This window comes from Pongo abelii, chromosome 4, assembly GCF_028885655.2.
Source record: "Pongo abelii isolate AG06213 chromosome 4, NHGRI_mPonAbe1-v2.0_pri, whole genome shotgun sequence".
NCBI lineage: Eukaryota > Metazoa > Chordata > Mammalia > Primates > Hominidae > Pongo > Pongo abelii.
The window spans coordinates 121255344-121275773 of NC_071989.2; the positions used below are offsets into that span (position 1 = coordinate 121255344).

The 20430-nt window shown below is 41.9% G+C and overlaps 1 protein-coding gene across 6 annotated transcripts in view; it reads right to left on the minus strand.

The window, feature by feature from the left end:
* Positions 1–20430, minus strand: part of MCC (MCC regulator of WNT signaling pathway) — a 498353-nt gene that overhangs the window by 187019 nt on the left and 290904 nt on the right. The window contains exon 1 of one of the 6 annotated variants that reach the window (XM_009240960.4): positions 2364–3431. The gene's annotated coding sequence lies outside the window, so the exon portion shown is untranslated. 6 annotated transcript variants of the gene reach the window in all.

Below are 20430 nucleotides of genomic sequence, written 5' to 3' on the forward strand. Positions count from 1 at the left end.
TAGGCAAAAAATCTTTCAATGTCTTTGGCTTTTCTTGAACACTAACTTGACCATGTAGTAGATAAAGGGTTAACATTCTGCCATAGGTGATCTGCAGGTCATTTGGAGTATGATGGATTGAGATCAAACAGTTAAATTCTTATGTGGAACCCCTTTCATAGGGGGCAAAAGCCTCGGATGTATCCTTCTATATGCTTGGAACTGGAAATAAGAAACTACTGGCCTGGCTGGGCACAGGGGCTCATGCCTGCAGTCCCAGCACTTTGGGAGGCCGAGGTGGGAGGATCACCAGAGGTCGGGAATTTGGGACCAGTCTGACCAACATGGAGAAACCCCGTCTCTCCTAAAAATACAAAATTAGCTAGGCGTGGTGGCACGTGCCTGTAATCCCAGCTACTCGGGAGGCTGAAGCAGGAGAATTGCTTGAACCCAGGAGGCAGAGGTTGCAGTGGGCTGAGATTACGCCACTGCACTCCAGCCTGGGCAACAAGAGCAAAACTCCATCTCAAAAAAAAAACAAAAGAAAGTAACTACTGGCCCACAGCAGTGTGGTATCCCACTCTCCATAAATCTAGGGCCCCAAGTCAGATGAAGCCCTAATCCATGGCTCCTTCTTGGTGACTTTAAAAACCCAAGAACCAACTAGCTTTTGCTTTTCTCCCCAGCTATAGGTTTTGCTTAACATATTTCTTGCATTTCAGAGTCAATGCTTTTGACATCCTAATTTTCCAAACTTTTATGAAAACTTGAAAGAAATATTAAAAATATGCTCTAGATTTTATGTCAAGCCTTGATTTTAGGTGCTCCTATAACTTCAAAGTAATTTAATTATGCAGGAAGGTTGGTTTAGTAGAGGTTCATTAATGCCCAAGACAACATTCCTTTCTCCTTAAAGGGGAAAAGTCTTATTCTGCTAGAGGGCTACATTAAAATCAAGCAAGTTTTTACACTTAAGCTAATTGAGACCAGGGGAGCCAGGAATGAAGTGGTTTCCTGTCTGGCCATCCAAGTAACACGCTGTCAGGCAGGCTACACTCACTCCAGCCAATAAAAGGGCAACGGCAGCAAGGAACGACCCCACAACCCCATTTTCATCCCTCCTCTTTCCCTCTCAGTTTTTACTGGCTGCCAGCACAACCCAATCAACAGCAAGCTTTCCTTTACCACACAGGCTTTCCTCCTTTCCTGGACCTGCTCAACCCCAGCCTCCACTACAGATTTCCCCGTTAACCGAAGCCACCAAAATCTGCTGTCTGCCTTCCTTGCCTTAGACACTTCTGAATGAATTGTGACTAACTGATTCAATGTTCAGTTTTGCAAAAGGGGGAAAAAAGAAAGGAAGGATGGGGAAGAAGCTCAAAACAAATAAAGCAATCCCAGGGTTCTGCTGGAGTGCACACGGAGCTTCTTTGGGAAATGACTTTTTACTAGTCCCTTAAAAAACTCGCTTAGGCCAAGCAGCCACTCTTCATCTAGATTTGCCAAAATCTGTTCTCCAGGACTGATAACCTACACTGGCGTAGCTCCAACACTGGGTTTACTTTGAAAGATTTTCTCCAGTTACCGCCAGCTGCCTATCTGTTTTGACAATACATACATAGTTAGCCTACAGGCTCATCATTGTCATTCTTTTGGACATGTTCATTTATTAGCAGTCATTCAGATATGCAGACAGTGTATTTGCAGGGGACACAAAAACACACATGCTTATACACCCGTGGTATGTTAGATTTCTAAGACTGGGAAAAAACTTAAGTCAAACAACACATAATTAGCCTCTGCTTGCAGAGATGAGACAGTTTATTAGACTTTATGACTTCTGTTCCCGTTCCCCAGTCCCCCATATACCTTCTACTTTCCCCTCAGCCCCAATGCAGATGAAAGTTTGCCCTTTTTTTAAAAAAAAAAACAAAAAAAAACCAAAAAAAACCAACTTTTTCTAGGGGTATAGAAGCTTCAGACTTTTGAACTTTATGGCGTCTGTGTTAGAACAGTGACAACATATTCTCAACTCTGTTTTTCATCAACAATGCCTGCTCATTGCCAAGTTTAGATGTGACTTTAAATTGCACCCAATCCGGCAAAATAATATTTGACTGCTGGCTACCAGTAAAGCACATACAATTTTCCCTTTCAGAACTTCTGAGCCACCAAGCCAGGAAATCTTTTGGTGACCACTGCCCTTCCCATTTGTAGAGAGAAGCCAATACTCAGGACCAGGGGCTGGACTTGGGGAATACAAGGGTTCCTGCATTTCAGCCAGGGCTCCCTCTTGCCCCACCGAGAATCTACCCAGGGGCCTGAACCTGCAAGAGGTAGACAGGCACTGTGAGCTGGGCCAGTTGCCCGGCTTGTGCTCCTACCTTGACATGTGCTCTGGTCCTCCTTGCCCAAGAGGTATGGGGATGGGTGTGGTGGAGGCACAGTCCGGCGTTGGTCTCGCCTGCCGCAAGCCTGTTCAGTAGCCTTTTAATGAACTCAGTGACTCAGCGCTGTCCCTCCCCCACTGGCCTCGGATCTCACTCCTCTCAATCGCACTGATGCCCATGTGACAGCACGTTGTCTCCACCGAGACTAATCCCATATCAATAAGAGCTTTCAGCACGGCCCAGACCAGATTACTCTGTCTCACAACCACTTTGCTGACCTGCCCAGGGGGCCACCGAATACTCCCCGAGCGCATACTATTTACAGAAGAGTCAAGATAAGCCGGATCACTTGGCGTGATTATTTCGCTTCCAAAGTTTGTGGCTTTAACAAAGCAAACCCACATTCAACCACTCAACCAGGCGCCGTGCAAGCCACCAGAATGAAAAAACAACGCTGAATCTTACACACATGCAGTAATCAAAATATTACAAATAAAGGCTACATGTGAAATGACAGGTTAAGATGAGCTCTAGACACCAGATGTATGGAGTTTGCTATTAGATTTCTTTGCCATAGATCCAGCACAAGGCAACATGGCATTTCATTGTCAGATTAATGTGGACATAATAATTTATAAGAAGGCTTTAAAAAAAGTCACCAAGATTGGTCCTTAACTTTGCCCGTTCAGATTCTTAAGAGCAAACCAAACGTGAGGAGAGATGCCGGATGCCAAACTGAGTAGAGGCTCAATATCCCCTACTTTTCCGTCCTTCCTTTTCCGGCAATTTTTATCTCACTCATCTCTATCCACAGCCTTTCTGGGCAGCTGAGATGAATAAGAGGAATGAGTATAAAGCCTACAAATACGGTCAAGGAGACGACTGGGAGTAACTACATCTGTGCCTAGAGAATGGTCTTGAGGGTTTGCAAGAACCGTTTCATCAGCATTGTGGGCAAGAACAAGAAGGCCAAGGCATACTTAAAATCATCACAAAGCCTCTTTCTAGCACTAAATGTGAAGTAATGAAGCCATCACACAGCAGATGAAGGCCTTTGCACACAAAGCTCCCTTCCTCAGAAAAGCTCTATTGATTGATCTTGAAATACAGATTTTTAGTTCTAAAACTGTGAGGATAGCTAGTTAAAATTCAATCTCTTTCCCTCAGAAATGCATTAAAATTCTAAAACATGCACCAAATTCTAAAATATACACCAAATAAAATTTATTTTTAGTATTAAAATACCTGATGCTCATTTCTTCAAGTCTCTGTTCTCTCGTCTCTGTTCAACACAGTTAGGCAGATCTGAGGGTGCTGCAGAGAATATCTGAGGAGAAATGCCAGGGAGAGAGCGAGCAGGCCCTGAGCTGCAGAGACAATGCTCCAGGCAGAAAAGCATGGCTGGCAGGAAACCAGGAGAAATTGTGCAAGGGAAGAGCCATTCCAAAGCTGTTCTCTGTCCCACGGTTATGACCACAGGGGAGGGTAACTGCAACTACTTCCGATCATATTACCTTTTGCCATTTGTCAGATAGCAGACCTCAAATTCAAGGTGTATTAGTCTGGAAAACTAAACAATCAGTTTTGAAGTCTTACTTTCATATCCAACAATTGATCAATGCAAATATGAATAGTACAGAAAACAGCCAAACACCTAATGAAAAGTGGAACCCTGCAGTAACTCCCCCGTATTTAACAGATGACAGGGCTAATGCAGGGAGTTTGGGGCTATGGACTGGTTTTATAGCCAAAGCCACAGATAATTCCATCACCAAAGACTGCTTCCTACTCTTGGTGAAGGAAGCAGGTAATTTACATGCCAGTCTCAGTCTTTTCCTCCTTTCCCTCTCCCTCCCCCCTTGCCTTACTGGTATTTTTCTCAATGAGTTCCCTTGATGTATTTTACGTTGGAGGACCCAGCCTGCAGCTTTGACAGGAAGGGCTGATGCAGTGAGAAGAGCAGGATCTAAGAATCAGAGGAGGTGGGTTTGAGATCTAGAATAAACAGTTAAAGGCCTAGAGGCAAGGAGCTTCACTTTTGAGCCTTAATTTCCTCAGCTTTAATGAGAACATTACCCGCCCTGCTTGCTTACTAAACAGGACTGACCTGGTGGTCAGGTATGGAATGTGGGCTTGTATCATAGAGAAGGTGGACAAAACAGGATGGAGAAAACAAAGTCTGAGCCCCTGCTCTGCCATGTCTCTTGCGGGGCTTCCCTTCCTTTTCCAGGCTGCATTTGTAAAATGCAGACAGTCATATCTGCTCTGTGTATGTACCAGGGTCAATAGGAAACTTAAGCAATGCATTTGAAGATAAATATTACAAAACTGACGATGCTATCAGAGGGCATGTTCTTACCAGTCTGTCCAAAGACTATGTTTTAAAAGCATGAATAGCTCAAAGGTTGAAAGAAAGTCTTAAAGAGTATTTTTATATTACACTATAGAAAAATATCTTATTTGCTTTAAATAAGGGGAACCTAAGTTTTAAGTCAGCAGATTAGAGGTGAGCGGGTAGCGAAACCATGAGGGGTGGCATGGGTAGATACAGCATTCTCCCAAGTAAGATGACTGAAGCCAGAGCTAATGGGGCCAACAATGACGTTCAGTTTTTTATTACAGGTGTGAACCACCATGCCTGGCTAATTTTTTTAGTAGAGATAGGGTTTTGTTATGTTGCCCAGGCTGGTCTCAAACTTCTGGCCTCAAGTGGGAGGCCTGCCTCAGCCTCCCAAAGTGCTGGGATTACAGGCGTGAGCTACTGGGCCCGGCCCGAAAAATTTAAATATTTGGAAAATAGTTTGCATAAGGAAAGGACAGATTTTTATAAAGCCAAGAGGAGAAAATTGTCAAAGATAATTGTTAAGGTTCTATGGTATATATTACACATATGAGCAAATGGGTGAACAATAGGATTCCAGTTAGGGGGAAAAACATCCCAAGGTAGTGAGTATACACTGGGTGGGGCATCCGAGGACCAGGGCACTCAGTAGAGCTTGGATGCTGCCTTTCTTGGCAAAGTGCCCATGCATAGACCAGCTTTGGAGGCCAGGGCATTTCTATAGAAGGCTCCTGAAGTCATGCTACAGAGATGGGTCCTTTCCTGTTGCTTCACTGCCTAGCCCCTTTGTGAGCACGGTGAGAAGCCTGAAGTTGGCAGCAAGCACTGTGTGCTGTCATCTGCAGTGAGCAGTGACAGCTACACCACTGGACAACTCAATCCTGCAGGACTGCTCCAAGACTGAAGTTCAGAATGACAGGTCACTAGGGCTTGCAGTCATTGACTCCAAACACTTCATTTTACAGATAGGAAAACTGAGGTCTGGCAGCAAGGTGGAGGCACTTTCCCAAGAAAGGCAGCATCCAAGCTCTTCTGAGTGCCCTGGTCCTCGGATGCCCCACCCAGTGTATACTCACTACCTTGGGATGTTTTTCCCCCTAACTGGAATCCTATTGTTCACCCATTTGCTCATATGTGTAATATATACCATAGAACCTTAACAATTATCTTTGACAATTTTCTCCTCTTGGCTTTATAAAAATCTGTCCTTTCCTTATGCAAATTATTTTCCAAATATTTAAATTTTTCGGGCCGGGCCCAGTAGCTCACGCCTGTAATCCCAGCACTTTGGGAGGCTGAGGCAGGCCTCCCACTTGAGGCCAGAAGTTCGAGACCAGCCTGGGCAACATAACAAAACCCTATCTCTACTAAAAAAATTAGCCAGGCATGGTGGTTCACACCTGTAATCCCAGCTACTTGGGATGCTGAGGCACAAGAATCGCTTGAACCTGGGAGGCACAGATTGCAGTGAGCTAAGATTGCACCACTGCATTCCAGCCTGCGCAACAGAGTGAGACTGTCTCAAAAAAATAAATAAAAATAAAATTTTCAGGCACTTTGAGGAACCCTAGTCTTGAATCATCTTGTACTTAAAAAGTAAATTAGGTAATTTATTTTATGAATCCTTCTTAGTATTTGTATAGCCCCTTACAGTTTTCGTAAGCTTTCCCTCATTTGATCATGACAATAGCTCTGTGATGTAAGCAAGACAGGGGTCATTACCCTTAATTTTGGTGGTATTACAGAGAGATGAAATGATTCATCTAGCACCAGAACTAAAGTAGAACCCAGTTCTTCCCAAGACTATCTTGGTCCTCCTTACTCCATTAATTCAAATGAGAGCCTTTGTGTAGTGGGCACTGTAGTTGGAACCAAGGGGGCAAAGATACATAAACCAGAGTTCAGTTTTTTCCAAAGAGCTGGCATCTAGGAGACACACATACACACAAAAAGGTTACAAACACATGAATTTGGGGGTTAGAAACTTTGGAATCAGACAGATTTGTATTTGAGACCAGACCTCACTGTTTACTAGTTATGCAACGGTGGGCAAATCCTTCTGCCCCTTTAAACCACAGTGATCTTACCTCACAGGACTGTCAGGAGAATTGAATGAGATGGCAGAGGAAAGATGTTTAGCACAGAGTCTGGTTCATGGTAAGCATCCAGTATGTATTAGCTATTTTTATTAGCATTAATACAAGGCAATGACAGAGACACACGAACGCTATTAAGAGAGCAAGGTCTGGGGACACCTATCCTCCATTGTGGTGGGTGGGGGTGGGGTGGGCAGGTGCAGTGTATCTGGAAGAACTGAATCTTAGAGAATGGGTTTAATGATTGTTCTTACAAAACAATACTTATCTTTGTTCTTTTGTTCTTTTCATCTGTCCATCCATGTAGTTATCCAATGACTACAGTGAGCCCAGCACTTTACAAAATGATTCTCAGCAGGGCTCCCTTGAATAAAGGGTTTTCCTAGGGCACTTAAAATATGAGCACATTTACAAAAATTATACTCACACACATTTTCAGAGTTATACCTACAGAGTGAAATGAGGTATATCAATGGTCTATTCTGATCCTAGCTAGAGGTAACAGCTTAAGAGAAACACACCTATAAACAGAACCTTAACAAGATGTCCTTTGGTAACAAAGTGAAAAGTCCTTCCCCTAGAGGCCACATTAAAGTAGTCTGCTGAATGAGAACCCTACTCTCATCAGCAGAGGTGGGGCCTGAGCTACTGGGGACTTCAATCGTGTCTGCCTTCACCATTCACTTAAAAGAGGGAAATTATCCAGCTAAATGCTTACTCATATGCAATATCTGCTTGCCAAAGGTAGCACAGATAATAATCCCATACTTTCCACTTTGTATGATGATTACAACTTCCTCTCCATTCATCCTCTCAACTGACCTGGTAGCCAAATGAGCCAATCTGGATAAAGCAGAGATACAGCCAAGGTGGGCTGGCCTATGAACTTTCTTTTGAAAATGGGTTCTGCTGCTGAAGACATGTATCTTCAATACCTATCATAGTGACATATCACAGTCACCAGATATGATACTTTGTAAGCTGGATAATTAGTTCAAATCAATCCCTTACATGGCACACTTTGTGAGAAGGAAGTTGGCAGCTATCTGTTCCCTTGATGGACAAGACTGATTCCTTTCTACAGAGAGCCTTGAACTACTGCAGAAGAAAACCACCACCCTTCAAGAGCACCCAGAAGCTGTGTGCAGCTGGACTCCTGGAAGGCTCTCCCTGCCTCAGGATGCTGCCCCGTATAAAAAAACGTAGGACCAGGTCCTCTGGGTAATGGTATTTGTGACTTTCTTTCTCAAAGAACTAGGTTCTTCGAGATGGGATTAGACTTCCATTACTATCTGAAATGTGAGGTGAAGAAACTGCAAAAAAGCAAGCCTTTTAATCATGAGACAATGCAGTTGCTATGATGCCAAAACAGAACACTAAGCGTTTTTAAGTTTTCTAGAAACTGAGGCAAAGAGGAGTCACAGAAAATTCAGCTAGCAAGAGTATCATGGAAAAAACAAACATCTCTGTTTCTTAAATGCTTTAGAGAGTCACTCTTACCTGACGAATTACAGTTCCTCACCGTATTACTCAAAAGCAATGTCCCCAACATCATGGCCACAAAAACATAGATGTGGATTTCTTATGCTCCCAATATATCACAATTCGCTAGAAAATTCAGAGGCCTAACACCAAGGTCAGATCCTGAAGCCATTCTTTGAGAGGCTAAGGGTCGTGGTATATATTGCTATCATATAGTAGTCTAATATCATCCAAGGATTGATCCTAAAACACTTCAAAAAGTAAATTGATACAGGCTATCTCTTAAATTACCTTCTCTATACATCATCTCTCACAACCAGAGTCTTAACAGAAGCTGTATGTCCAACAGAGTGAGATTATATTCTGTATCAAAGGTCTGGGTTCTCCTGAGAGGCTCTTACATTCCAAGATTGATGCTCTAAGCAATTCATTAATTCAAGCATAAAAAACTCATCTGATTTTAGGGAACAGTTGACATGTTTACCTAAAGTTGTAGAAACCAGACTTATTAAAAAGCCTCAGAAGAAGGCTTCAAAAATTATTTCCATTCTCAAAGTGTTATTGCTCCCAATTGTCATGTATCAATGGCTCCCCAGTCAGTTATGCTCTGCCTAAGCAACATTACAAAACATCAGACGGTGCCGATGGCAATTCCACTGGGTTCCTCCAAACCCAGCCCATAAAGCCTACAGAGGAAATAGAAAGATGACAGAATGCATACCCTTTATTTTTGACCTATCCTGATTTCCGTTAGGCTTTGGATATGGGACGACTTTTATGGCTGCAATAATTTTATTGTAAATACCCAGTATAGGAATTTCTTCTGGGAAAATATTTTATATTAAGTTGTCAAGCAAAAAGCAAGGTATATTTGTTCTCACTCCAAGACACCACTGAACTCAGAACAGGAACACAGCTGTTTTCAAACATTAGACTGCAGCTCCTAGTGTCAGTGGGTCCAGAGCCTTCCATGGCCATTCCTATGGGGAATCGTCTACTTCCTGGGATGTCATGTTTATGGTCGGGCTCCCATTGCATTCATCTTATTTACTCTTTAAAAAGAAAAACACCAAGTCTGACCAAAACAAACAAACAAAAGCAAAACAAAAAGGGGGGAAAGAAATAACTCTACTTAAATTTATAAATGATGTGTCTAGAGTGCTATTTCATTTTTGCTTATAAAAATGGCATTCATGCTTAAAACCGTCTGTCAGAGTGATAAGATTTGTATGATATGGTCTCCACCTGACTTAAAGGACCTATGTCTGAGTGTTGTTTTTCTCTTCTCACCGCAGCCATAATGTGATATACCCTATGACATTCATTAGGCTCTTGTAGCACACATTTGACATTAGCACAGGGATAAAGTAGGGCAGGGAGTGTGGTGACAGAGCTGTGGGTGGGAAGAGTGAAGCTTTAAACCCTCAACAGTACAAGTTTTCCCCTCCCAGAGAAGTGACTCTAACCAGGAATTAGAGGGCCTCTAAATATACCTTCTCATAATTTGTCCATATTCTCTCTTTCTTCCCAATTCTCTCTCTTAAATATTTATTCTGTGTTAATACAAGTTTGGTGTTCTGCTAAACTGGGTGGTAGTTTAGAAAACGCATATGAAGCCCGTATCTTAAACCTTCTGTTTTAGTCTGGAATATAAGGAATATAAGCCTAACAACATCTTCCCCCAACACACACATAAAACCATGATCAGTATGGGACAGCTAATGTATTAGATAAATGTGTATCCCCAGACTCGGTGCAATTGGGATTGAGAAAGGGACTGAGAATGATCAAGTACAGGTGCGATGAGAAATCTGAAGGTCGAATTTGCAGAGGTGGAAGGAAAGAGGATGTCTGGGGGAAACATGAACCCAGGTACTCAGGCAAACATGACATGAATTAATATAGGAAGAAGGAGAATCCAAGGTTGATGATACCAGGGAAGCTCCCTAAAGTTAGAAAGTTAATATCCAGTAAAGATAGAATTACATGAACAATAATTTACTTTGAAAGAGTGTTGAATAGGCAACAGGATACGGCTGTCAGTTTTAACCTATCTTCCAGGAGCTAAGATCGACCCTAACCCTACCTTACCCTACTTACGTACTCCAAAGATGTTCTGCTGTCACTTGAAAGATGCTTATCAGAAGGCATCATCATTCTAGAAACAGCCACTTCAAGCTCTTCACCTTCCCTCAACTCTAAAGGCTTTGTAAATTAGCTCAATGGAGGTTAGAAAAGACTTCTCACTGGTGAAATTAGTGGTGTTAGAGATATGTGGATTGCCTATTAACATGATGCTATCAATTGACTGTGTCTCCTCCAAATTCATGTTAACATCCTCATCCCCAATGTGATGGTTTCAAAAGGTGGGCCTTAGGAAGGTGCTTAGGTCATGATGGTAGAACCCTCATGAATGAGATTAGTGCCCTTACAAAAGAGACCCCAGAGAGCTACCTTGTCCCTTCTACTATGTGAGGACACAGTGAGAAGGTGGCTGTCTATAAACCAGGAAGCAGAGCCCTACCAGATGCTGAATTTGCTCTCGCCTTGATCTTGGACTTCCCAGACTTCAGAACCGTGAGAAATTTCTGTTGTTTATAAGCCACCCAGCTTATGGCATGTTGTTATAGTAGCCCAAACAGACTAAGACATGTAGCATTGGACACTCCACCTGTGGATGACAGAGATATGAAAGAACCTGAAAGACCCAGCCGTACTCTGTGCAATGGTGCCCACAGCTTGATTCTAAAACAATCTTCTACATAGCCACTGGCTTGGAGGGTTCTTGTCGCCTAATGCTGACAAAGTTAAAGGAATCCTGCTCCATGTTAACTTTTCATGTAAGGTACTGTCAGCATATCTAAAGATCAGAAAACAGGCTCAGTGACTGCTTTTTAGATAACTGATGTTTATATAAATAGCAGGATTTGGTAAATGTGTACTTTTGTATGTGGGAACACAATTGAAGGAGGAGACCTTTAACTCATTATCTCAACTACTGGAGGTTATCCTGAAACTCCACTTAATTAAAAATAAACAAATTGGCTTAGAGGTTAGTTTTTAGCACACTTGAATGAAGATGTGTATTAGAAACAAACATGAAAACTCTTAACATTTTTAGAAGCATGAAAAATTGGAGTAGTTATGTGTGACACATGCCTGAGAAACAGCAAACTTTTAATACAATGCATTTTTATTAAATCAGAACCTAAACACACACACAGTAAAGTATCTCTAATTTTCAAACACATGCAATACATGGCTTCCCTGAGGGAATATCTCTAAGATGCAGTAAGATCCCAGACAACTATAGAAAGATTATGTATATGCAGCTTAGTCAAGTGCATTTCACTAAGGTCTGGCATTTAAAAACTAATGGCTGTTTGATAACTAACATTCCACTAGTTCTCTCAATAATAACAAATTAGTAAATAAAATTATGTTGGTACATACATTACATATATAACCAATCTTTATCAATTCATATATAGACAATAAACACCTATCTAATACTCAAAGGCAAGAAAAAGCCATTCCCCTTTCTCTACACCAAGCAGCATGATATACATTTCTTTCTCACTAATCTTGAATCCCTAGATATTTTGAACATGGACATGTGTTGCTGACAGCCACCGCCAGACAAAGCTCCATGACCTGGCACCACTCCAGGAGAGGCCACAGAGAGGGCTTCATACCATTCTTGGAAAGCATTCAACTACCGCATGCAGCCTCATCTCACACCGAAAAAAAAGATCTCACGTTGCAGACAGCTTCACTATAAAGTTAACATTCTTGGTTGTTACACACACATTTGACAAAAAATGCAAGCCTCTAGATATAGCCATGTTTATTGTACAATGCCAATATTGTGTTCAAACACAAAATTCTCTACCATTTTAGGCAACACCACCTGCAGTTTTATTCTCTCACTTCCCAACCTCTTAAGCCAAAGAAATGAGAAGGTGCTCTTCCTTCTATTCACTCCCCAACACCTACTGTACGTCAAGCCAGCTACAGAGAATACAACACTGGGTAAGACTCACTTCCTGCCCACAGGGAGCTCAGAGGGAGGCATTCCTGTACTTTCTAAATTGCACAAGATGTCACTCCCCCTCTAACTATGGCTAAAAGGACGCAAAACAGACAAAAACAAAACCCACCTTGCTCCAGCTCTTTAAGCTGCCCTCCTGCCTACTAATACCTTTCATTCTCATCCAGTTCTGATGTTTCTTTACCTGTCATTTACTTTAATTACTTCAAACACATGTTCTCTCTGGTTCCAGTGTTCCTTCTTTCCAAAGTGTACTTGTTTCTTTTGTGGGTGTTTTTAAATTCTATTCTGCAAGGCTTGCTTTCCCATGAAACCCAGACTGTTTTCTACAGGATTTTGATAAGCCAAAGTGTTGCTGTCACACGCAATGCCATTGCTGCTCCTATTTGCCTCTTTCCTAGGGTCTCTGCAACTTTCTGTGAACCCCCTACATACCTCTCCAACTTTCCACTGAAAAAGTACGCTCATAGAACTAGGAATAAACATTAAAGCAATCAGACGCTTCAACGAACTAAGTTTAGCAGGCTAATAAGAAATACCACAAGGGGTTAAAATATTAAGCAGAATGTGAACACTGTCCTAAGAGTTACAAGTGCCATGCAGGCTTGGAAGGGGGAGATAAAGAAATCTGTTTTTTAGATGCCATGTGAAATGCAAGGCATGATGGTCTCACAGTGTTCATGGCTTTCGGTAAAGGCTCATAACCACCATGACCCTTCAGGTAGTTCACAGCAAGCAGAGTCCTAATAAAAACATTTAGTCACAAAAGAGAACAACGACATAACCTGAAGACTGCTTGGACCCTCAATGATGAAAGGCTGACTGGCTACACTGACAAGTGGCTTTGACAACCTCACGTCAAAGCACGCTGGTAAGAGAGAAAAGGCAAGCTCAGGGCTCTTTTCGGTACTGAGAGTGCTGGGCACAGTAGCTCTACTTCCCTGTTTCTGAAGTTGCCTGCCTAAAAAGTAAGTTCGGTTTCTAATTCCTGACACATGTTCTCTTTCATATCCACTCACAGTGAATGACAACTTCCCTTTGTTGCCTCTGTCACTCAGAGTTCTGTAATTCACTTACCCAAAGCTACTTTGTCCGAAAGAGGACAAATCAGCTAATCCTTAAGTCCTTTTCAGCACTAAAGAATTTCCCTGCAGGGTGCATCATTTATTTTTTTTTTCTCCACTTCCTAAGTGCTCATTCCTAATGCAAAGAACACAACATGAGGGACCCAATCAGCCAAGTCCAGAATTTGTAGGACTGTTGCTTTTTGCAATGGTATTATTGTCTCTCTCATCTCCCTCCTCCCACCCCGTCCCCATATTCCGGACTTAAAATACAAGGTCATGCACAATGGTGTAAATTAACAAAAATCCAAGGCCACACACTGAGCAGCTCCAACTTCAGCCATGAAAAGCATCCTGGGCTACGGCCAATGCCCTCCTCTCATTCTCCTGGGCCTGCTTTCAAAGCCACAAACAACGACGGAGCTGAGAAACAGCCCCACTCAGCCACCAGGCCACATCCCAGCGGGGAGACACTACCACATGCTCAGTCCTCTGCTCAGAGATCCTTTCTCCACCACATCCACAGAACTCTGTTTAATCAAACTCCATGAAATGAGTTGCCTTGCGTGTTCATTTGCTGCGCTCCAATACTGGGTGCCATGGAACAATGGTAGATCCTTGAGTAGCTTATAGGCAAACTTGAGAATCTAAGAGATAAATACTTAAAATGTAAAGTGATGTGTACTAGATCATAGGAGGGCATGAGATCCTATAGCAGGCTAGGTTCGTTTCTTGTCTCCTGTTTCTTCATCCAAGCCCCAGCCTTATCAGTATCAGTGCCTAAAGGTTTCTGCATCTCTACACCTCTCCAACTTTACTCACTCAGTTCAAGTTATCAGCATCCTCCTCCCAGATCACTTGGGTCTGCTAACTGTTCTTACCACTTCTAATCTCAACACCCTCCAAGCCATTTTCCACACTGTAGCCAAGCACACCTTCTAAAGCTCAAGTTTCATGGGGTGGCCTGCCCATTCTTCATGTAAAAAATATCAGACAATGGCTCCTCATTGCCATCAGGATAAAGCCCACATTGCAATGCCATTTGTAACCCCTTCTACCTTCCCCATGCTCTACTGGCACCTGGTTCAGCCTTACTGGAAAACCTGCAGTGAGGCTGAACCTCCAAATCCCCATGCTCAACCCTGCCCTTGGGGCTTTGCACACAAACCGTTTCCCCTTACCTGGAACACAATCCTCATCTCTCCCACCACCCCCTTTACCCTTCACTTGGCTGGCTATTGCCAGCCCTTTAAGTTTGGGCTCAGCTATCACTTCCTCCAGAAGCCTTTGCTGACAACCCTAGGCAGAGGTGAATGCGTCCTCTTTAGGTCTCTGCTGTCAGAGTTCTGTGTTCAACTACACTGTATTTTAGTTGCTTGCTATAATAGCTTGTCTATTTCCTCTACTAGACTCCAGACAACTTGGTGGGGGAGGAAGGCGGGATTAGAACGGAACCTTAAGAGATGTCTCTTAATATCTGTTGAAAAAAGGATCTGAAGTATGACTTGTTTACCTGTGTATCTTTGTCCTTAGCATAGTGCTGGCTATAGTTTGAATACTGTACCCTTCAAAACTGAGGTATTGAAACTTAGTGGCCAATGTGATAGTGGTTAAGGGTGGGGGTTGGTCTTTGGGAAGTGATTAGGTTATGAATGGGATTAAGGCTCTTATAAAAGAGGGTTCATGGGCTGGGGGGGAGGGCGGTTCGGCTGACTTGCCCTTCTGCCTGCCATCATGGGAGGACACAGTGTTCCTCCCCTCCAATGGATGCAGCATCCAAGCCCTCTTAGAAGCAGAGATCAGAAACTCAGCAGACAATGAGCCTGCCGGTGCACTGTTCTTGGATGTTCCCAGCTTCCAGAAATAATAAATAACTTTCTGTTCTTTATTAGTTGACTAGTTTCTGGTATCCCATTACCTCTCCCTCCACTACCAGAGAGCCTCAGTTACTATCTCCAGGCCAAGTTGAAGCCATTAGTTAGTCATTCTACAAATACTTAGTAAATGCCTACACTTAGTAGGGGCTGGAATGACCACACTCTGACCTCTCAAAGAAACCACCAATTGCTTTGTTGTTCAATCAAAACTGTTGTTTCTCAGTTATATCTTGTTTGATGGCAAGCCCATCTCCTTTCCCTGTTCCAGAGGTCAGGAAACTATGGCCTGTGAGCAAAATCTGACCTTCTATCTATTTTTGTGAATAAAGTTTTATTGGAACATAGGTATGCCCCCTTTATTTACATAGTGCCTATGGTTGCTTTTGCTGCAAAAATGGCAGAATTAAGAAATTGCACCAGAGACCATATACCCTGCAAAAACTGTAATATTTTCTGCCTGGTCCATTACAGAAAATGTCTGCCAACCCTTGCCCTACCTATTATAACTTATGGGTTTCCTTCCTACCTTTGTGACTGTGACTGGACAGGCTCTTGTTATTCTGCTGCCCAATGAAGGTATAAGCAGTCCTAGGAACACTAGCTCCCCAGGATTCTGTCAGTCTGCTTCTTAACCTGACACATTCTTTGTCTTTCTAAGATGGTTCCCATGGCCCCTGAACATCCCTCCATCAGTGACCTATAGTATAAACAATCTGTAAGCATTTTTGTCTTCCCCAACAGACAAGGCCCATGTCTTACAGACATAATTCAGCACAGTGACAGGCACACAGTAGCCATCAAAAAATATTAACTAGGTAGATGAGTGTTTACAAGGTATTTTTAAAATAACTATATTTAAAGGCTCTTGACAAAATGGCTGTATTTAAAGGCTGAGCCATAGTCCCTTGGTGAGAACACAGTCATTCAACTGATGAAATTTCTATTCTTTTCTATCAGTTTTGACTTGTCTATAGATGGGTGACAAAGTAGAAACCCCGAATAGGGGATTTCCCATTAGGATAAGGGTTAAAAGTCAGACTCCCATTCACTAGCTGCAGGATCTTAGTTAAGGTGCTCACTCTTAGTTGCCTCCTCAGCAAAACAAAGACAATGAAATAATTCCTCTATCTCACAGGGTGGCTATGAAACCAATAATATGTGTAAAATGCCCACCACCTTTGTCAAGCAATTTTGGTGCTCAATAAGTAGAAACAATTATTATTATGGACAAAGTCTTCTGCCTTAAGTTCCAAGTACACTGACAATGAACATGGCTAGGGTCATCCAGCTATGTTATAGCATCACACTTGATCTTTTCATAGCAGGAGCCCTGATTCAGGTGGTAGTTTCATATTTTAAATTATGAACACAAACAGCTAGGTCTTATATTAATACTAATCCTTCAAGATAAAAGACCAAACTCTAAAGGAGGAGCTTCTCTCTCTCTCTCCCATAAAGATTCATTGGTTAAAAAGCACTAGTGGTGATACTAAATTGAAGCATCAACAAACTGTTCTGTAAGTTGTCTTTTCCTGATAGAATTTACCATAATTTGTTTTTTCAGCTATAGCACATAGCTTGGAATGTAATGCACACATTTTGAAGAGTAGACATTTTGATAATCAAAAGGACAATATTAAGTTGATTTTTTATAGCCTCATTATTGCAAAGATATTTTCTAAGCTAATGTACCTATGAAACTTCATCTTTCTTTAAAGGTAAGTACACGAGGGCTAGAACAGAGATACTTGAGTTTTGTATGCATCAAAACAAAAACAGGGAGTAATACCAACACATTTAGCAAAAAGGAAAAAACAGATCCCACTGGTATATGAAAATTTTTGGAGGAGCTGGGAATCAAGAAGGAAAGTGGGGCTCCAAGCTAATCAGGGGAAACTCTGCCTTCCACCTGTGCCCCTAATCTGATGCTCCGGTTGCATGACATGACTATGACGGATAGCCGGGGCGCTGTCGTTTACCTTTTGGAGTGAAACCGGAGAATTCAGGCAGAGCCCAATGAGCACTGCTCATGAAAATGCTATCCTATCTAATCCCAGGAGACAAGAGAAACACTGAGAGGTCAGAAAGGACATGAGCACATGAGTGTGCACATCATGCCTGTGTGTTCCTCTCCTCTTCCAACACATTTTCGGGGACTGAGGAAGTGTGCCGCACGTATCCCAGACACAATTTCTCAATATTTTCTGCAGCTTGATCTGTCCCACGTTGACCAGACACTGCAAATAGTTTAGTTTAGAAAGAAGCCACAAATCTTAAGGGAGCATCTGCCTCCTAAGAAGCCAGAAGGATGGTTGCAGAGGGGTGGGGGTGAGGTGGGAAACTGGGGGGAGTATGGAGAGTGGGGGTGGGGGGGAGCCCTTTACCCAGCTTCTCTTACTCACGAGCACTGGCAACAAGCGACATTGGCTTATCGCCTCAGCTAGGATAAATAACTCTAAATGTGTGCTGGGTAGGTGCTTTGATGCCCTGGCCTTCAATAGTTTTATGCTTTCACATTTCTAACGTCTGCAGCTTCCTGAGATTGGCTGGTATTTTTGTCACTGGGCTTGCGGGCTGGGGGATGGGCAGAGCTGAATGTCAGGCAAGGGTAAAGGGCACTCTGTGATCTGCTGAGTGCCTCCACTTTCTCCTCCTTGTTCCTGACATTACCGCCCGCTCAACCAGGAGGGCAGAAGCTGGGTCAGAATAATCAGTTAAGTGTATTAGGGTTTTCTCCTCCTTCCCTACAAATCCCACATGTGCAACTAATGAGACAATGCCCAGAGGTAGAAATGAACTTCATAACACCAAAGTATGGGTGTATTTCAATTTACGTGAGTTAAAAAATGTTAAACAAGAAAAGCAAATAAGTTTGAGAGCTGTTTTTTCACATTACAAATGGAACTCGATACAGATTTTAGAATATAAATATCCTCTCAGGCATTTAAAATAATTTGTTCACAAGGCTTTGATGTGCACATGATGTTGGCGATATCTTTTGTGCAAGATAGACTTGGGGAAAAAAAATCCTCAGTTTTAGATTTTTAGTTACTTTCAAAATAAAAGATGTAAATTAATAACTATTCTTCTGAATAGAAAGGGACGCATTATAAGAATAGCTTTTGAAATAATGTAGACGTAAGAATATCCACAGAAATTCTCAACACCATACGGATAATATGAAATCCATGTTTTGTTTTGGTTTTGAATGGGAGTAAAGGTGAAGAGTCTAAAAAAAGAAATTTTTTAAATTCCTGATATAACAGAGAAATGCAGTAAAACAGCAGGTTTTAAACTGTCTTCTGGCTCTCGAGAGTGTTTCCAGGTTTCTACAAACAATAAAATATTTGCTGTTAAACCCAGAATAAAACACCCGAGAAGATAATAACAAGTTCGCTGTTTTTCCTTTTGGGTTGTTTTAAATGTTGGGGTGCTGAAGATTTCATTTGAACAAAGAGTTCTGTTACCAAATAAGTTTGGAAGCTATTGTTTGGGAGGTGCCGTGCAGTCTCTGTACACAGGAAGGTTAAAGGAAACGGCCCTTGGCAGTGAATTCTGGAGGCCCTTCCTGGGGGGCCCTTAACTCCTGTGAGGACTTCCAATAAAAAGTCAGTAGCATTAAGAATCAGCAATTAAAATTCAATGATCAGCTGCTATGTTTAACCACAAATGTATCTAAAAAGCTGGTGTTAACATGTTTTTATTTTCCTAATAGCTTATTTGAAAAAAGGTGATGTTAAAACAGGATCTCAAAAATAGACGATTTTGTATTATGTTAGTAATAGCATATTATTGATAGTCTATAATCCTTGCTTTAAAATTTCAATAATAGGTCTCAGTTGGAGGACCGTATAATGAATTCCCTTATACCGATTTTCTCTACTTTTGTATATGGCTGAAACTTTCCATAATAAAATGAGGTTTGTTTTCTTAAAGTCCCAGCAGGCCAGAAACTATGTTAAAGGCTAAATTTCATGTCCCTCAACCATAGTGGAGAAGGTTTAGAGGAGTGCTATAAGGAGAATATTGATGCCTCTTCATCCAGTCCAACCTGGCCTTCAGAATGACTCCCACTAATGTTTTTCCTATGCCATTTTCTACTGTATACCACACATCCAACCAACTTGGTACAAATAAATGTGACTCACAACATCCCCCCGGTCAGTGCCAACCCCTTATTGAAATTAGACAGTATACATCCTCCAAGTTCATTCTTTTTCTAAGTTAATTTGGCTAATAAAAGTCCTTTACATTTCCGTGTTAACTTTGGAATCTGCATGTCAATTTCTTTTTCTTTTTCTTTTCTTTTTTTTTTTTTTGAGACGGAGTCTTGCTCTGTCACCCAGGCTGGAGTGCAGTGGTGCAATCTCGGCTCACTGCAAGCTCTGCCTCCCGGGTTCACGCCATTCTCCTGCCTCAGCCTCCTCAGTAGCTGGGATTACAGGCGCCTGCCACCACGCCCAGCTAATTTTTTTGTATTTTTTAGTAGAGACGGGGTTTCACCGTGTTAGCCAGGATGGTCTCGATCTCCTGACCTTATGATCCACCCACCTCGGCCTCCTAAAGTGCTGGGATTACAGGCGCGAGCCACTGCGCCCGGCCAGCATGTCAATTTCTACTGAAATGTCTGCTGAGATTTTAATTGCGATCTATAGATCAACTGAGAGAATTTATATCATAGCAACATTGAGTTTTCTGATCTATGAATACAGCGGCTCACTCCATTTATTTAGATCATTTCATTAATGTTTGTATTTTTTAGTGCACGATCTTGCACATCTGTTGTCAAATTTATCTCTAAGTATTTCATATTTTTGACATATTATGATACTGTTTTAGAATTTCAATTTCTGATTGTTCATTACTAGAATACAGAAATACAATAGATTTTTCTGTATTTCCTTGGTATCTGGTAACCATGTAAAATTCACTTATTAGTCCTAACAGAACAGTTTTCTTTGTAGATTCTGTAGGATTTTCTACATAGACAGTTATGTTATCTTTGAATAAAGAAATTTTTACATTTCCCTCTTAAGATCTAGATGCCTTTTATTGTTTTTCCTTGCCTTACTGCACTGGCTAGAACATCTAGTGCAATGTTGAATAGACGTGGTGAACATTTTTAGTTGGCACCTAATACTAAAAGAAAA